Source organism: Etheostoma spectabile, chromosome 19 (assembly GCF_008692095.1).
Source record: "Etheostoma spectabile isolate EspeVRDwgs_2016 chromosome 19, UIUC_Espe_1.0, whole genome shotgun sequence".
Taxonomy (NCBI): Eukaryota; Metazoa; Chordata; class Actinopteri; order Perciformes; family Percidae; genus Etheostoma; species Etheostoma spectabile.
Genome location: NC_045751.1, coordinates 590042 through 609983, shown reverse-complemented (window position 1 = coordinate 609983; position 19942 = coordinate 590042).

The window sequence follows — 19942 nt, the reverse complement described above, 5'->3', positions numbered from 1 at the left end:
AGTATATTCAATTGTTTTGTTCTTGAAGGCTGTGTGCGACTGTAGGTCTGTCTTTCTAAGGTGTTGAAGGACAAGATGGAGTAAGTAAATGCCAGTAGGCCAAAACAAAAGACAAGACACGCTGTGGCTTTGCTAAAAGTTACAGCTACAGTTATAATACAACTGGCTGGAAATGATTTCAAGCTCAATTTGAGCTTCTCTCTCAGGGATGAGCTATAGTGGACTAAAATTGCTTTAAAATGAGGTAGCATTTTGTCAGGTGAAAAATTCTATTATCAGTAGTTCGGTGCTTATATATATATATATTTTTTTTTTTACAGTAAAAAACAAAACAAAAGAGACAAGTAGATGATCTATTTCTTTCCTTTTCTAGCACTAGATAAAAAGGATGGATGAGGAGGGGAACACGTGCAGGTGACTTAATGATCTCCTGAATTGAATCAACCCTTTAATTAAATGTTTTTCCATCCATCCATCATGTTCAAAAGCAATCCATCACTTGGAAAAAAGTGCAATAAACATCCATAACATAATTAAACTGCTGTGATCATTTTACAGTAGATACTTGAGGAAAGTATTCAAATGCTACCGTTTATTGTGTATTTTATTTATATGCAGTGACATACTAAACTTGATTAGGCTTGTTTTGGTACATTCATTGAAGACTGATTTCTTACCAAGTTAAAATAATAATGATAATAATCCTAAATTATTACAACTTTGGTTGTATTTTTAATAGTTTTGGTCGTCAGATAATAATAATTTGCTTACTAAATTACTGTGATTGCTGAGATCTGTGAACGCAATAACATCACTCAAAGTAACTAAGGTTATTTTCACACCTGACTTGTTTGGTCCATTTAAAATGAACTGTGGAGTGTTTTGTCAGATTGCTCGGTTGGTTTTTTGGGCTGCTGTGAAAACTCATCCAAAAAAACAAACTCTGGGTCTCCTTGAAAATGGCGTCTCAGTTTGGTTTCTACGTGAGCTAGAGTTTGGTTCACTTCAGGTGAGAACGCGATGCGACCCAAATACAGGAAATGAACCAAAAACAGAGAATTTACTAGCCTGCAATTTCAACCTTGCACACAGTTTACGGACTATTTTTGTAAAATATGAGATCGTATTACAAACAAACCGCCATGGCGGGCTGGCTTCGAAGTTCTGGAGAAGCCAGACCCACGTGACATTTGTGTCCAATCAGCTGCCGGTTTTCATTTTTTGGGCGACAATGCAGATTAGCGCCACCTGCTGTTAAGTGCTGCGCATGCGCAGAACGTACACTAAAGTTGGCGTCGCTTCGACGTGTTCCGAGTCTCTTTTTGGAACAACTTGGTGCCTGCTATTAACCTGACTTTTAATTAATCAATTGGTGTAAGAAATGGCTCATATGAAAAGCTAAAACCCTCCCAAATGATGTTCAATGCACTGAAATAAATTAGTTTCACTAAAAAAAGATTTATTATTTAAACCAGACAGAATGGTCAAATTTTGGCAAGACAAAAGTTTTGTCGCCTATACATAAATTGAACAAATTTACTACAAATACTAAAATATGTCAGCAAATTAAATAGTGGTGCTGTGAGATTCAAATTTAATATCTTGTATGACTTCCATGAGCTTGAAGGACTGCATCCATGCGGTTTGGCAAGGATTCATACAATGTATTGATGAAGTCATCAGGAATAGCTAGGAAAGTCTTGCATGCCTCCCAGAGTTCATCAATATTCTTTGGTTTGGTCTTCCATGCTTCCTCTTTCATCCTAGCCCACATATGCTCAATGATGTTCATGTCTGGTGACTGGGCCGGCCAATCCTGGAGTATCTTGATCTTCTTCGCCTTGAGGAACTTTGAAGTGGAGATGGAAGTACGCGATGGAGCACCATCCTACTGGAGAATTTGGCCTCTTTTATGGTTGGGAATATAACAGGTAGCTAAGATTTCTTGGTATTTGAGACTATTGATGTTGCCTTCCACCCTGCAGATCTCTCGCACACCCCCATACTGGATGGGACCCCAGACCATGATTTTTCTGCCACCAAACTTCACTGTTTTCTGGGTGAATCTTGGATTCATGCGGGCTCCAGTAGGTCTCCTGCAATATTTGCGGCAACTGTGGTATAATTCCACAGAAGATTCATCTGAAAAATCCACTTTCTTCCACTTCTCCAGCGTCCATCCTTTTAGCAGGCTGTGGGCCTTGGCAAATGCCACACGGTTTTTCAATTGTCTTTTGTTTAGTGCTGGCTTCTGGGCACTGATTCGACCATGGAGGCCATTTCGAGACAGAATCCGACAAACCGTTCTGGTTGACACAGGGACTTCAGGGGACCAGGTCTGGTGGAGCTCTGCTGCAGTGGAAAATGGGCTGGCCTTGGATTTTCGAGCCAACAAACGGTCCTCTCGAGCAGTTGTCTTGCGGGGTCTGCCTGACCTGGGCTTGTCAAAAACATCTCCAGTGTCTTCAAATGTTTTTTTAATCCTCTGTACTTGACGCTGAGACACATTGAAGGTGTCTGCCACATCAGCAGTGGATCTGGTCTTCAGCCTCTTGATAATCAAAACTTTAGTCTCAGGGTGAATCTTAGGCATGTTTGCAGATGTCTAGTTGCAGTTGATGTGAAGGTCTAGTGTACTGGGGTTGCTTTTTTACACACCTGAGACCTAATTGATCCATTATTAGTCCCAGGTGAAGCTCATATGACAAGGCGACAACACTTATGTCTTTGCAAAAATTGACTCAATGGGCTTTACCAAGCTGTGAATATTAGAATACTTTTTGACAGTTTCTTTTTGCACTGAAACATTATTACAAAAGCTGTTGGGATTAAAATGAGCCATTTCTTGTAAATAAATCTTGATTAGAAATATATTTCATCGGCACTTCAGGTCAATTTGTACACAAGCAACAAGACTTTTGTCAGGGACTTTAGTGATGTCGCTGGATTATCAGATCTCAGCAACTCATAACTGAAAGAAAAAAAGACTGAAGCTAAGGAAATGAGATCCCAGCTTAATCCTTAAAACGAAATTGATTCATTCCGGCATCACATTTTGTTCATCTAGCTGATGTGAAGAGCAAATAAAAAACACATAAACTGGAAATGTGCACCCACAGCTCAAATTTAAAAATTGCAACTAAAGACATCCCATCACTGTAACAAACTGTAGTCGACGACACGATTAGCAGCGGTGAATCAGCCGATTCCAGCACTCAAGGCCTAATGTGGGGCATGTTTTTTTTTTTTGGGTGGGGGGTTACACACCCATCATATTGCCTATAAGAATCCTTTGATATAGATTTCATTTTCTATATTCTGCCAGCTTGATGGTACTTACAGTTTAAAACCAATTTCTGGGCAGACTCTTATTGAGAGAATCCCCCATCTCTTAGAAAAGCAGACTTATCTAAGTGTTCAGTGTTAGATTCATTTGGTAAATCTGCGCCTTGATGTGGTTAGACAAGAACAGCTGCTAAGAGCTCCCTAATGAATTGAATACTGCCTTGTGATTTAGGAGATTCACTTAACCATGCTGTGTGTGTATGTAGAAGTGAATGTGTCTTGCTCATTTCCGTAATTCTACGTGCATCTTTTTTCTACCTGCATTCCAAGTGTGTGTCTGCGTGTGTGTGTGTGTGTGTGAATCAGTGCCTGTGTGTATGCCTAATGCGTTGGTCCTCGCATGTCTGCGTGCTTGCCGATGATAACTGATAAACAAAGTGGGAGAATTATAACCCTTTTTCCCCCTCCCACTTTGTCTCTCCCTCTGTGATGACAGCGTTGCCTGCTGGAGTGTGGTGCTTCTTGTCTCTCGGCACATTGTGTACCCATTAACAAGGCCCTGTGTATAACCCCCCCCCCCCCCCCCGGTGCCCACACCCTCCAACCCTCTCCTGCTCATCTTCCTCGCTTCTCAGTCGTCAAACACTGAGCGCTGACATGTCCTGGGTGTAGCTAAGTGCTCTGCAGCAGCGCGCTTGCATTAAGAAGTAGTCCCAATAAACAGTAAGAGGGGGTGGATGATCGAGGCGGGGGCTCTCTCTTTAGGATCAAACATATTAAAGTATTGTATTTGACAGAGTTGGGGTTCTTTCCCTCCTAGGCCAGACAGCAAGACCATTAGTAAAGGGACACACTGCATGGTGTGCTACTAACTCTCCAATAATAAGCTAAGCTGGAATTGAGAAGAGGATAGTTATAGTTTGGCAGTGGGTGGAGCCCTGATGGATAGCAATGCCCTTGGTTTTGTCATGTGTACCTTCAAGGGATCAGTTCCCGATGTGGTATAATATGCTCCAGTGATAGTGTCTGGAATCAGAAATGGTTCTTCTATGCAGTCACCTAATGCACCCAAAGAGTTTTTTTTTATTCTTGAACAGAGACATCTGTGAATTGCTCACCTTTTGAAATGCATTTTTAAAGCTGCACAAGTCATGACTATTGTGTAAAGATAGCAGCAGAGTGCACACTTTTTCCAAATAAAGTTGGATTCACCGCCGGTTGAACCTGCTGCACTGTGGTTGAACAATTCACCATCTCCAAACCCCATCGCCCCAGTAAGAAGAACACAGAATAAAGTCATGCTGCTTCATTTCCGGGAAATGCATGTGGCACTCTGAATGTGGCACTCTGAAAAATGCTAATAGTTGTAATAGGTACATGAAAGGGAGAGGAGCAATTTTAAATGTAAGAGATAATGTAGAGCGAGCGGGTCATTATTGTGAATTAAACCACCGACAGGGTGATGCTGGATTCCAACAAGAAACCAAGGGGTCCGTAGAAAGCCGTAATTGACCAATCAGAATTGAGTATTCCACAAAGCTGTGTAATAAACACAAGTCAGAGCAGCAGCTGAAAATGAATGGAACTGTCAGTGCCGACAGTATGGTAATGGAGGCACAGTACTGTAAAGTATTACAAGTAATTCTACTATTAGTTATCAATTTACACCCGTTCCTAAATTCTAATTTCCCATTTTGACAATGCTCTTTATTTTCTTACATGCCTGTTATGGCCACCTTTTAAGATTTAAACATGGGAAATGTGGTGTTGTGCATTGCAGCTCCACCCAAGGTATAATGCACATTCAGCTGCAAATCAGGGACTACCTAGCTTTCACTTTCTTGCACCAAGACACTTTTGCAGGGTGGATGCTTGTTGTTATGATCTACTTTTCTCATGAGCATACAGCTGAAGGACAGTTTCCCTTTACCACCATCTGTTACCTTTCTTCTATTCACACATTCAGGGACATATACATAAACACATCATAGAAGCTGTTTTTCTTATCTACAACAATGGACAAAATTAGTAACAGTGGATTGCCATAAAGTTGAAAAAGGTATAGAATTCACTCATGCCAGAGGGTTCCGGGCTCACAGCTCTGTCTAACAAGTAGTGTACATGCTGTGACACCAAGAAACCTGAACACCCAACAGTGGGAAGGCATAATAACAGGTCTATCTACTTATTAGGAAATAGGTTGTACTATGATTGAATGTTTAATAGTGATTTCTCTCTGTCCATGTCAGTATGACCCCAGAAAAGGCAAAATGGAATAAATCAAGTCGCAGCACCTTTGCTGAGTTTCCTAAAGCCATAAGAGACCACTAAAGCATAACTATGAACATTTTTCAGTGAATTGCCTCTACTGGGAAATTATCGTATGGGTACTTGGGGTCAATATGACTTGAATGTGAATTTTTTTTAAACCTGCACTAGTGGAATATTATTATACACATACACACACACAAGTGCAGATACATACATACATACTCATATGGAGATCCTGTAAATAAAATGTTCATTTTTTTTATTACTCTTACTGAACTGATGTGGCTGCCAGAGAGAACTGCATTGAAGGCTTTTTGAATCAGAACATTTTTCCCTACATCCACTGTGATTGTTGGACAGTGTGTTTGCAGCTGAGGACCCTCATCTGTCCAGTATATGTTCATGTATCATATTGGAAATGGCCCAGCAGATGATTGTAATAAGATAGATGGGATGGTGACCTGGGATGATAATCAGTCACCTTCGCCTGACGATGATGCAGCTGTACTGTAGCACGCGTGTTGTTTCGACTCCTTAAAAGACATTGCGTACAGAAACTCCCTCCATTTGTTCACCAATAGAAACAGCAAAGTCAGATGGAATCCTGGATTGTGCCGCTCTCTGCTGCAGATGTGTGCGCGGTCAGATTGAGAGATTTGCGATTTTGGAGTATAGTCAACTTGAAAGTCACTCAGGAGAGGCATATAATCTGCGCTGCTATCTGTGACAGGATTCAAAGGCGGCAATGAGAAGGGACCTCGGGACATTATGGGGACTAAGTAGCTCTATCTGGCCTGGGCTGGATCAGCACATGGTGGGATAGAGACGCTTTGATCATGCATGCACGCGCACACAAGCACGCACGCACGCACGCACGCACGTACTCACAAACTGCGGAAAGACAGACGATGACTGCTGCCTCACTCCTCTTGTGCAGCTCATTCCTGGTCTTGAATAACTTTTCAAAGAAATATATACAGAGGAATTTGTTGTTTATTTCTACTTTTAAAATGTAATTTAACAGTTTAGATGTGAAAACAATACCATATCATATAGTACTAAACAACAAACGAGGCTTGAGCCATATCACTGCATCGCCTGTTGTTTGGATGCCTGCTTTCTGTTCTCTGAACGTACTCATCTTACGGAAGGGACCAATGTGTTGGATATTTTTAAAATGGATCATGAAATACACAAGGGCATCATTTATTGTGCATGAGCCCCACAGGGGAAAGGATTTTATAGTTTACATAAAAAATGTGAGAAGGAAACCAGCATCTCAAATGGAGTTTGATATGCGAGCAGGACACTTTGTCATGGTCTCGCTATCCAGCACCATCACTGTATTATACACTATCAGGTATCTGGATTTACGTACTGGGCTGTACTCTGTTAAAGCACAAAATGGGAATATGATGACATATCATCCACAATGAGGAAAAAGTACAAAGTGAAACACAAAAAGAACAAGCCTCCAAGCATCACAAAGAGAGACACAAGCATCAGGATTCTCAGGCAGACAGTGGGTGCTAAACGTGAGCATACAACGATTAAATACTGATAATAAAATGGGACATGAACAAAACACACTGAATAAACTCAATAGGAACAATTTGGTGAACTTCTAGATCGGGCTCAAGGCAACAGTAGCAATTCTGTTTCTATTGTTACTGTCAACACAAGGAATGAGAAATGTCTGTGGGGAATGAGAATAGCGTCTACAGCTTTCCTAGTAGCTTTCTAAGGTTGTGTGGCAGTGCTATTAGCAAAATGCTAAGACCAGCATGATTACAATGACAATATTAACACGTTTATGTAAATTGTTTACCATGTTACCCATCTTAGTGTAAGCATGCTTGCAAATTAGTAGGGCCGGGATGACATGCATTTGTCCCGATTGGATTCTTCCTTCTGATACATGGCTGCTGATTGGATTTGTATTGCAATGTTCATTCATTGTGATTCTAGAAGTACTGTGATTCAATAGTATTGAACATTGCAATTGTCTTGTTCTTTAACAAAAACAAAAATTGATCAATACACACGTGAGACCTTTCTACAACTAATTGTTTTCTAAGAAGAATGCACACCACATGTCAGTCAGCCATTTATTTCATTTGTAAAGAAATGGCTGTACAAGCAACTAAAACGGGTTTCCTCAGGAGTGTGGCTGGCGTCTCCCTTAGAGATAGGGTGAGAAGCTCAGTCATCCAAGAGGAGCTCGGAGTAGAGCCGCTGCTCCTTCGCGTTAAAAGGAGCCAGTTGAGGTGGTTCGGGCGTCCGGAAAGGATGCGTCCTGGGCGCCTCCCTAGGGAGGTGTTCCAGGCACGTCCAACTGGGAGGAGGCCTTGGGGAAGACCCAGGACTAGGTGGAGGGATTATATCTCCAACCTGGCCTGGGAACACCTCGGGATCCCCCAGTCAGAGCTGGTTGATGTGGCTCGGGAAAAGGAAGTTTGGGGTCCCCTGCTGGAACTGCTTCCCCCGTGACCCGATACTGGATAAGCGGTTAAAGATGGATGGATGGATAGATGAAGAACAACGTAACATGGATTTTCTGCATTTTCTGATTTTGCTCTGTTTTGCAGCAAGCTGATATGAAGTAGTTTCCGTTGGCAGTACTGCATGAACAGAAAATATTTAAGTGAATCGGTAAAAAAAGTATTAATCCTGGTGAAAAGAATCAATTTTAGAAACTGTTGCATAAAAACATACAATACATACAATTTTTGATTTTATTTTTTACCCTACTAATTAGCAGACGGTACATAGTATTTACAAAACCTTGACTCTAAGTTCATGGTATGATACATAAAACAACACTGGTAATCGGTTACATGAAACCAAAATGCACAAAAGGTTTAATGCAATGTAGTCAACTGCAATCAAAACCAAATGTGACTCAGACCTAGACCAAGAAAATGGAGTTCCATATGGTCCCATGTGATGGTGTTTTGTAAGAGTGGCTCTATTTCTACAGAACGCAAATGATGACATACAGTACATACCATGCTGCAATACACAGGCATGTGTCACTAACACAGCCTAGAATTTGCAACCACCATGTCTCAAAACACTGTTACTAAGAATTCAGAGATGCTAGGCGCTTACTCCTCTTCAGTCTGCATAAGCAATAGCCTGATATTACACAAGACTCAATGGACTTACATGATTAAAACTCATCCATTCTCATCTTCTGTTCTTTCGCAAATAGTGAAGGAGTGAATGTTTCAACAGCCCTTACACAAATGAGTTCTTATAAAAGAATATGTGTGAGAGCAAGTCAGTCAATTTACTACAGTCCAAAGCTTTCAGTCTGAAGTGATGTAGTTTATATGTTCCATTCTTAACACATAAGAGCAAATCTGCTATATTTTCTCCAATGCATAAATTTTTTATCAGGGCCTTTTTGCTCTTTTGCTCCATTTAGTACTGTAATATTGACTGTGCCGTCACTCCTATTAAATTAGTATCCCTATGCACCACACACACACACACACACACACACACACACACACACACACACACACACACACACACACACACACACACACACACGATCAGCTACAAAGGTAATACTCAAACAGACTTCTTCAGCTGTGCTATTCTCCAGGTCTCTTGGAGGTGAAAGATGGTGGGTGTCTCACAGAGAGCCATCTGTTATGATTATGGAGATCCTGAAGGGGTGAGCGGTGACTAAAGTGGGCTTCTAATTGAATTGTGTGGAGAGGTAATCTTGTCAGTGTGCTGGGGTGGCTGGCACCACTGCCAACTACTCCTCCACAGGCTTCTCTTTACCCCCCTGCTGAAATAATGCATGCCAGTACAGTTATGGTAGATACACATATATAGTGTATGTTTTTTTTTTACTTATCACATGGAGGTATTAAATGGCAATAATGCATTAGTTTGTAGCAGTCTAAGAGCAGACTTAAGATGTCTTGTGTGTTAAAATTATATTGTAAAACTAGGTGAAAATATATTTCAGCTTGACCCTATTGGCTGTTGTTGAAACGGGAACTTCTTGGTTCTGTTTCAAAGATTAGAAGGCCTTATTTAAATCACATTGATATCTTTAATTATGTGTATGCATGTGTGTATCTATATGTATATCTCTCATTGGTAGAACATCACCTTCCTAAGCAGTATGTTGTGTGGTTTACTCCATTTCAAGATAGGAATGTTGAATTCTTTTTTTTAAATAAACATACAACAAACATTTTGTTTGTTTCTTATTTTCATTTTTTTGTACACTTTAGAGTTAATACAAAGGACTTGATGATTTTTAATGTCCCTAGTGTTTCCATGAGCACCACCGTATTGTGTTGTAAATATTTGCAAGTGCCAGACTCCCTTTACTGCAGCAGGGTCTGTCATTTTGCCCCTCTCTGGTCTAAATCCATGATGTTCCACTTCCAGGATTGCTCCGTTGTTGCCGGAAATTCCGCCGGATGTCCGTTACCTTCCGCTTTCTTTGTTTTCGCATTTTAACATTTTAAACATTTCTGAGGACTATGGTTAACTGCTCCTCAGGTCTCTGCAGGGTAAATCCAGACAGCTAGCTAGACTATCTGTCCAATCTGAGTTTTCTGTTGCATGACTAAAACAACTTTTGAACGTACACATGTTACACCAAAACAAGTGGTAGCTGGAGTAGCCAGACTCTACTCAAGCACACTTTGGAGGAGGGTCTGGCAAAGAGTTACACCAACAGTTACAGCATCTAAAATTGTAGGGTTATTGATCATTTATGTAGCTGCAGTACCCTAATATTCACAATTACATCATTCCGCCGAAAGCTTTTCCCAAAAAGGGTGTTTTTTGGCCCCTGAGACCAAACGGGGCCGAGTTGGGGGTGGTTGTTATTAACTTGATCGCCCAAGGTATAAGATTATAGGAAATCGTAATGAAAAAAGGTAGGTAAAAACATCCTGAGGACTGGGACCATGCTCCCGGCTTATAGTCCTTACCTGTTTTCTGCCCTGTTATCTGACTTACTGTGAAGGACTTTGTATCTGAAAGCTGCTATTCAGACTTTCTCTTTGTCTTGATCTGATATATAGCAGTATAACGCATGGAGAGGCCATGTTGTACATGAAGAAATCTTAATACTGTGTTTCATAATATTCACTGGCCACTTTGAGACGTTTCTTTTCATTAAAGCTCTCCTTCACCACCGTCTGTGCTTGACCTTAATGTCAGCTCATTATCAGCTTAATTGAAAGGAGAAAAACAGAGCTGAATCCCATGTCCATGAGCACAACTTTTATGATACGTGAACGTTCTCTGCCACACACACTGACACACACGTGCACAATGATTAGTCTTCATCCTACAGTTGCTCATTAACGTACCGTGTGTACCGTCTGGAGTTGTATATCACCTAGTCAAGTTCTGCTGTGGTAAATTGTCCCTATATTTTAAACAAAACTAGTGTTCACGAATTGTGAAATATTCATTTAGAATATACTAATAATAGAATAACTAAAAACTGAAAAAGTAATGCACTGGTAAGAAGTCAACATTATCCTGATATTTAGCCATGCATGATTTGGTCCATATATCATACGAAAATCTATGCCTAACCGGTCAAAAGACAATTAAGTTAAGCAGTCTTTACAGTTAAATTTAGCCGAGAAAAGGCTACTGTGACCTGGGTAAAGACCACCGTGAGGTTTCAGCGGCCATTGCAGTTGAGTTTAGTTGAAAATAGGTGACAGTCCTGCAGTTGTTGACAGTTATGTTTATGCACCAAATGACTAATTAAGATAGAAAAAGATTGGAGTCACGTGACCGGCTGGACATGATGGCGGCGTAGGCTTTTCGCACTTCCCCTAACCTCCCCGTTTTTAATCAGTATGCCTTCAAATCAATTTTTATGCAAATATTCGTGGGGCTTTTGATTACTTTGGTCAAAAATGTCTAAATCTGGGAAAAAGAACAGTGCAGGTGCAGCTTCCCTGAAGTCAAACAAAGGAGCTTGTGCTGCTGAACTGGAGGCGGTTGCAGACGTGCTAATGGAGAGACAACGTGAATATCTGGAGCCTCGGTTCACCCAACTTCACAAAATGGTCCCAGTGCATAAATTGAATGTGATTCAGTCTGATTTGGCATTGCTCTGGTGAAAGCGGATATGGTGGCTCTGAAGAGCACCGTCAAAGAAAACTCAAGGGCAGATGCTAACCACGAGTCAGGGCTGCATTCACTGGAGCTCAAACTTACGGACATGGAAGACAGGAACAGACGCTGCAACGTTCGTATCATCGGCCTGAAAGAGGGGTCAAGGGGTCAAATAGTGTTCAATGTCTAAATTCAATGTCTGCAGGAGTGGTTACTGTCTCTCCAGACTGGGCATCCAGAGATAATGCGGGCCCACCGGATATATAAATAATTGACGCCCTCCTCCTCCTCGTAATATCCCCATGATCGTCGACCTGATGCATGGCTGCAGTTAATGGATATATACAGTATACTGTATTACACTCGCAAACTCATAATCTTATACTACAACTGCACTTGGGGATCTTGTGTTGTTTTCATTGTCAACCTTTGTCGCTCTATTTATTTTGTTTTGCTCATCACAACCTTAGATAATTCCCAGCCACTACGAGCTGCTGTTGTCATAAGGTGGTGTCTTCTGTCACAAAGTAAGTATGCAATGTTTAAATGCACCAATTTAATTGAGTGTTGCAATGTTTCACTGCAATAATTTCCTCGTAGGCATGTTTTATCAATAGCTTTACCACCAAACGGGATTAGCTAAGGAGCATTTCTGTTTTCATACTTAAAGAGTTTTCCTCACACACTGGGGCGGTTTTCAGTGTTTCAGTTATACTTCTGGTGCAGCCAACAAGTAATGGTAAGGCAGCCACCTTAGACTAAGACTTGACTTCACAGTTACATACTGGCCCATCTTTTTAAGATGGGGCAGCCTGCCCAATTCACTCTAGGCATGTATTTCTATTGTTAAAATGAATGTAGTGCCCAGAGTAAATTTTCTTAGCTCCATGGTTCCCCTCTCTCCCCCCACAGGATACTGTGGTAAGCTTTATGCAGCTGTTTCAAAATGTATATAGAATGAGAAGAGATCCCGTTTTAGAGCTGCCACTGTCCAGCGCAGGAGACTAAATTGGGGATTAGCGTTGCCCAACTTAAAACTCTACCACTGGTCCTTCACTCTTAGACCCCTTGTCACATGTCCCAGGCAGCAGTTTCTTGGCGTGCAATGGAAGAAAGAATGGTGCACCCGTGGTCTTTGGCAGACATTTTTTGCGTGAATATCCCTATAAGGCAGAGTCAATTATGTTGCGGCCCCATTGTGACCCATCTAATCCAAGTTTGGCTCTCAGTGGAAAGGATTTGTGATATATCTTGCAGATGGCACCTGGAATCTCCAATTTTCAATAATAAACTGAATTGGGGGAGACCTGTCACCAACTCTCAGTGGGAAAAGGGAGGGATACAATCTTTTGGTGATATTTTTGGCTTAGATGGTTTACGCTCCTTTTCAAGATATTAAGAATAGCTTCAATCTGCCAGGCACGTCCTTCTATTTTTATTTACAGCTAAGGGCAGCTCTTAAAGCACTCGGTGTACCTTGGCAGTATCCGCTGCCTACACAGCCACTCCACGAGTTGATTGTTACTAAAGGAGCTGCGAGGGGAATGGTATCCACTCTAAACTGATATTTGCTTGAGCCCACCTACAAAATGCTCCCAGTAGACAGATTATGGAGGGGTAATGTGTAATATTGGCAGGTCTGACAGCTGCTAAGAAAATAACGCAGTACGCCTGAAGTCCCCTCACACTTTGACCATCAGACAATGGGTTTTAACTTGTCTTGATGTTACGTATATGGAGCTGTCAACAGCCCGTATGAATGGGGCCAAAGAAGCCAATGTTAACATGTGGCTCGCTACGGCTGAGGCATTATGTTATGGTATGTTCAGTTCACTATTTGTTCTGTTTGTATGAAAATAAAATAAAAATTTGATCAAAAAAAAGATTGAAAACGATTGAAAAACATTGGCCCCCCCCTAAGTAGTGCGCCTGGGACACCCTTGTGATTTCCCCTTATCTTGTTCAGGGACACAAACTCCGCTTTCCTCTTGAACACCCTGTGCCCGTCCTGACCTCCTCCCTACGTGGATCTTCACACTCTTTTACCGCTGAGGTCAATGTGGTGCATACAGTAATAAATGGGTGGAATACATGCAATTTACAGTGCATTACTTTTCTACATGTACAAATATTTCATGAGAGCAGCCTGTATTTAGCACATAAAAACCCTATATCAACACCGTCATGCAGACACACTCAGACCTGACCTTCCTGGATGTGTATTCCCTCCCAGGAGACTGTTATCCAACTTTGAGAAACGTTTTTTGACAAAGTACCAATGGCCAGACTCCAGGTCTCCTCATTCATGTAGTCAAATGGGAGCTGCAGAGGCATTGTACCAAGTCAATAGCGTAAGTCCAATCCAGCGGAGCATAATGCAGCAGTAGCTGAATGAAGCCCAGGTTCTCACCCTGAACTTTCTGCAATGAAACCCTTTTCAGTTCTGTTCCATAGAGTGACCTTCATAACAGTGGCTACTGAGTGGGATGTCAAGCTGGGTGTGGAGAACAATGGTGGGTGGGTTGGCCAGATACATACAAAGGCCCTGTTGATAAACCTCTCAGTTTTGAATCAAGACTGGTTTTAACACAATTCATTTTCATTAATTTCATGGTTTTATACCAGACCCTGTAAATGTCAGTTTCACTGCCAATCTGTATTGTTGTGTGTTCCCTTTTGTCCCATGTCTTTTTGTTTCATTAACTGTTCTTAATGTAGGCCTATTTAACTGTTTCCATTTGGAAAATCAATAATTATACGAGGTAGACTTTGTATGCGCCGTCTTTAGCTGTTGTTGTAATTTTATGAAATTATAGTTTCTTTTTTAATACTCCCACCTGTAATTAGTGAGCAGAAATGTAGAATCCAGAGTTAACGGAAAGCTGTTTTTGTCTCTGAAAAGGCTGGGATCATTTAGAATGTTTTAATAGCAGGGTTCTATTGGGGGGGGAAAAAAATCTGCTTTTACCAGCATATAGGCTCATTAAATGCTGCACTGGTTTGTGTTTAAAACAGAATCAATGTTAGTTGCAGTAATTGGTCCCGATAAAAAACAACAACAACAACCTGCCACTGTATATGTGTTCAAATTCTCTGGAAAGGCACAATTCTTTTCCAAGATCTCTCAGTCCCATCATCAATATAAACGAAGCCCAAGCAATAATACTGACCATGTTATTCAGCCAAGCCTCTCTTTTCACACTCCATTGCTCATTATTCCCCTACTTTATTGGACCACTTTTGGAGAATGGATTCCACGGCTGACCACACGGCACACTGGGCCCTCTCAGGGCAGATGGGCCTTAGACCCACCAACATCTATAAAAGATCACTAAGGGGTAGTTCTGCTGCCCTAAGCAATCCTCAGACCACCACTAATTGATAAAAGCGTTTAAAGCTGAAAGTAATACCACAATCTAAGTGAAGGGAGGGACCAGGAGGGGTCTGTGGCCCTTATAAATCAATGCATGGTTAGGTGGAATATTTTGATTGGGAGCTTGGAAGCCCTCAAAGACCACAGCTGTTTTTTTTCTTCTTTGTTTGAAGATAAGTCTGGTGTTACAGTATTTCACAGTGAAAAGCACCTATTTTCCTCACATGGGTAGTTTGACTTGGACAAATAGGAAGAGATACAATGGAAAAGAGCAAAAGAGGCTACTTAAAAGTGGGAGTGAAAGACTGCAAAGGGATTAACGTGATTTAAAACCTCTCCTACCTCCACCTCTCCTCCCAGTGGTTTTTAGAAGCAGACTGGAACATAATGAAGACAGTCCATCCAGCTATTCTTTTGAGCTTTCCATTTTACACAGTAGCTGCGATTAGGCTTGAGTGTGTGTGTGTGAATACATGTGAGGAAATTAAAGGAATACATCTCATTGAGTTTGTGTAGACGTGTTTTTGTCTGTCTTGTATGTTTTCTTTGTATTTATGCATGCATGTCAACATAAATCTGTGCTTCACCTTGCCGTTTTCCCCTCCTTCCATTCTGCTTCTTGTCTTAATGACCCCAGGCAACCGACTGAGACGGCAGGCTTCAGCAGGAGCAGGGAGAGAAGAAACAGGCAAATTAATGATCCCACAGCACCGCTCAGATAAGAGGCGAGACATATTTCCTCCTCAAAAACAGCAAAAACAACAACAGCCACCTGTGTTAGATTATCTCCTCTCTCGCTCACTCACTTGCTCTTTCTCTTCCTCCTCTCTCCCTCCCTTCTGTGTTCTTAATGCGTCACTGCCCTCACCCTAAAAGTGGACATTTATTTGCTAGTAAAAAAAATAAATAAAAAAAAATCGAAGAGAGGGGGAAATCGCTGTCCACTCCACTGGTGCTGAAAAAACAGGAATACCTGGCGTGCTCCAGGGCGACGCAGTGTTTACAAGGAGTCCACACATTAGACTGCACTGATCGCCATTATAGGTCCAACCAAACATTTTTACCTTGAAAACAAAACACTTAGGGAAGACGCCAGAAGCAATTCAGATGGCCCTCTTTTATGCTCACCGCCATTCTCACATATCAGAAACCAATTCTTTACTTTTACTTACCTGCTCCGCACCAGCGATTACAAATGTCACATTACTGCAGTCATAAACGGAAGGCAGAACATCGAACACAAGTGTCTGCTTCAGTAACTCTGCTCACAGTGTAAATAACAAGTGCTGAAACTGGCTGCTTATTGTCAGTTCTCAATACACTCATAAATAAAAGCCCAGACATACACACTCATAAAGCAAAGTCACAGAATTCAAAGCAACGTCTGCTTTTCTAGGTGAATACTGCCTGTAAACATGATGAGAACAGAGCCAAGCCAGTCTGCACGCAGCCCTCTGTGGTAGTGTATTATGCAGAGGGAGCCAGAGAAATAGCCCTTTGGCATAAATTGATTGCTAGAGACATATGTTGGCAACGTGGTATTTCACTCCGTGTGAAATCTCCCCTATGGGGGCAGACAGGGTAAAACATAGAAGGTGGAAGAAGAGGGAAGGGTGCACCGGTTGTGGAGGAAGAAGGAAAAAATAAGGATGAAAAAAAGCATGTATGCTGGGTTAGTAGTGTGTGAATGTGTATGCAAGGGAGCAGACCTTGATGATAAGCGAGTTATCTTACTACGCTGAGAGGGTCGTTTTTTTTGGCAGTTCAGTAGAGAGAAGTATGATGGAGAGGGATGGATGGACAGGGGAGGATGCTGGGAAGTGTGTGTGGTGTGAATGCGTGGTGCAGATGAGGAAGAACATTAACAGCCACTGGGGCCAGAGAAACAAGGAATATAATTTTTCACAGATTTTATATACATTATACATGAGCGCACATTTATACCACACATGTAGACATGAATTGCACATGACACAGATCTCCACAAAACATGCAATTACACGATTTACAGACACACACACACACACACACACACACACACACACACACACACACACACACACACACACACACACACAAAGACAAGCATAGTGGCAGATTACAAATCCCATTCCCTCACACCTCCCCACCTCACTCACCCACCCACCCACACTTGTGCTGCCATTAGCATGTAATCACCCTTTCGTCATCTTCAAGACATGTTGAGATTGTGTTGATTTCTGAGATATCTTCACAAGTCGCCATGCTGAGGTTGCCTTTGCTAATATGTTGACATTATAAGACGTGATCAGATGCTTTAAAGGTCCCTTACTGTAAAAAGGGAGATTTCCATGTCTTTTGATTATGAAGCAGGTTAAGGTGCTGTATTAATACTGAGAAAGTACCAAAACGCTCAATCCACAGAGAAATGCACACAGCCTGTGTTTAGAAACTGTGCCTTTTAAACGAGCCGCCAGGACTTTTGTGCAATTCAAATGTCACATCTATACTATATATAGGTAGAAAGTGACGCTACCGTGCCGTTACAGTCAATCCCCGGCTGCAATACAGGCGGAGATTCGAACAATCATGAGCTGTCTGGGCCTTTTTGCGAGGGAGGCTTAAAGAAACAGGCGGTAAATCAGAGCATTTAACACAGGTACTTATATTAGGACAGACAGTATGAGAAAGGGGTTTCATTGCAGAGCATGTGAACTCACATCCCTGAGCAGTTTAACACTGTTAGATCTACAGAGATACCCTCAGACTGTGACAGTGGTTCTGTGTGTGCCACTTAGATAACAAGTAGGTATGTGGAGTCATTTAAAGCAAGGAGGAAGATGAATGCTGAATTCAAGTCACATTGAATTTTGCTCAAGTATGAGGCATTACCTTGGTAGAGATGTGTTATGGAACCCACACAGCATTGACACTATTGGCCAGACGTCCATGCTCACACAAGATAACGTAACCCGATTTGTTCAAGTCCTATCCCCTGATCAATCAGCTATTCTAACCTTAACCACTCAAGGTTAATGCCTAACTCCAACCAACTGAGCTGCTTCGCAGGGCGGGACTTGCCTAGAAGTCACTTGGGATCCATTGTAACCGATGCAGGTGTCATCCGAGTGGTGATTACATGTGAAGATGTTTTGGGTATAGATCCCCTAACTAAACAAGTGTGTTGATGTAGATTGCAAATACAATAGCTAATCCGGATGGGTCCAACCAAAGACAAGTTGATGGTCAGGAGGATCTTCCACGTGGTCCAGGACCATCTTTACATCGAATTTGGCAGGGAGTTCCACTCCGTGTGCCAGGAGCTGGTAGATGGAGATAAGCTGCAGCAGGGCAGCAGGGTCCATCTGTGGCTGCAGGACATGGAGCTCACCGCCTTCCCCTTTCTGGGAGCCAACATCAACAGCACAATGCTGGAGGCCCAGACCGTACTGCTGGGCCCGCTAGAGGGGAGGGAGGGACGGCAGAACCAGAACTCAGCGGGAACGACTGTTAAACCCTGCTGCAGTAATATGAGATGTTAAATAATGGGAGTCTGGCTGCTTCAGATCTTTACGACATGAGGCATTGGGGCTCATGGAAACACTACTGCATTTCTCCACATGGGCCGCCAAAATAAACACAAAATGGTTCCTTGTATTCATTTTAAGTACATCTTTTAGGTACTCTTACTTTAATATTTTAATACTTCTTCATATTTCTACTCTACTTCCACTACAATGAGGATTTTCCATAGCAGACCCCTGTGCTTCTCTTACTATGACGTATCAAAGTGTCCTCTGCATAGATATGTCAAAATGATGTCCAAAAGAGCATAAGATAGACCTGGATGGGGGCCTTGAAACCTTCCAGGAATAATAGATTCTCCTGGCTCTGAGCTCTGTACAGGGGGACCAGAATTTCTGACATTACCCGTGGAAATAGCTCAAGATCAGAATGATTGCTTCTATAAAGAGCGAAATGTAGAAACAGATGTGAACATTATGTGTAAGGTGGTAAAATCCCCCCCAAACAACATAAGTTGGGTTTGCTGTAAAGAAAGATGAGATCCTATTACAAAAAATGTTGAGGTACTGTACATTGAAGCGCAAAGACAACATCTGGAATGATGAGGTGGGGTCTTTGTTGGACGAAATACATTCCACTGGAGTGTGAATCAGTGGATGTTGTGTGTGTGTGAAGGCAGAGATGAAGTAACTGGTGTAAAAATAGACAAGGAAGTGTCAGGACATGGGTGGGTGTAAGTGGGCGGTGAGATGAGGATGGAGGGAGTTTGTGTTTGAGAACCACAGGAGTAGGTGAAAAAGAGGGAGCACAGGTTAAAAGAATGACAGGTGGACGTGAAGAGATGAATTCTCAGAGGAGAGTATATTTTTCACACCATTTCTCTTGCTTCCTCTTTTTCATTTTTAAAACACCCCCTCTATCAGCCATCGCTATCATGAATCTTTGCGCACAGGAGCCATTTAAAAGGCGAAGCAGGTGTGAGCTGTGATGTCAGACCACACAGACAACATTTTGATTACCTCTCTTAGTAACTAATCAGTCTTTAGGGTGACTGCCAACCGTTTACAGATGAATGCGCTCAGATCAGTAGCTGACCATGAATGTGGATGTCTCTTCCAACCTACTGTATATCACTGAATGTGTCCCAGCTGACATAGCTGGACCAGTTCTCACAACGTCAGGTGGAGGGTTTTTGTCCCACGGTTATAATTTCCATTTCATAAAAGAATGCAGGTGATAAAAAGCGCTTTGTAAAATACCCCCCAATGGTCGCCCCAGCATAATGAAAAACAGAAATCAATAGGAAAGGACTTACTCTGTAATTTCTCATTGTATGTGTGTGTGTGTGTGTGTGTGTGGTGTGTGTGTGTGTGTGTGTGTGTGTGTGTG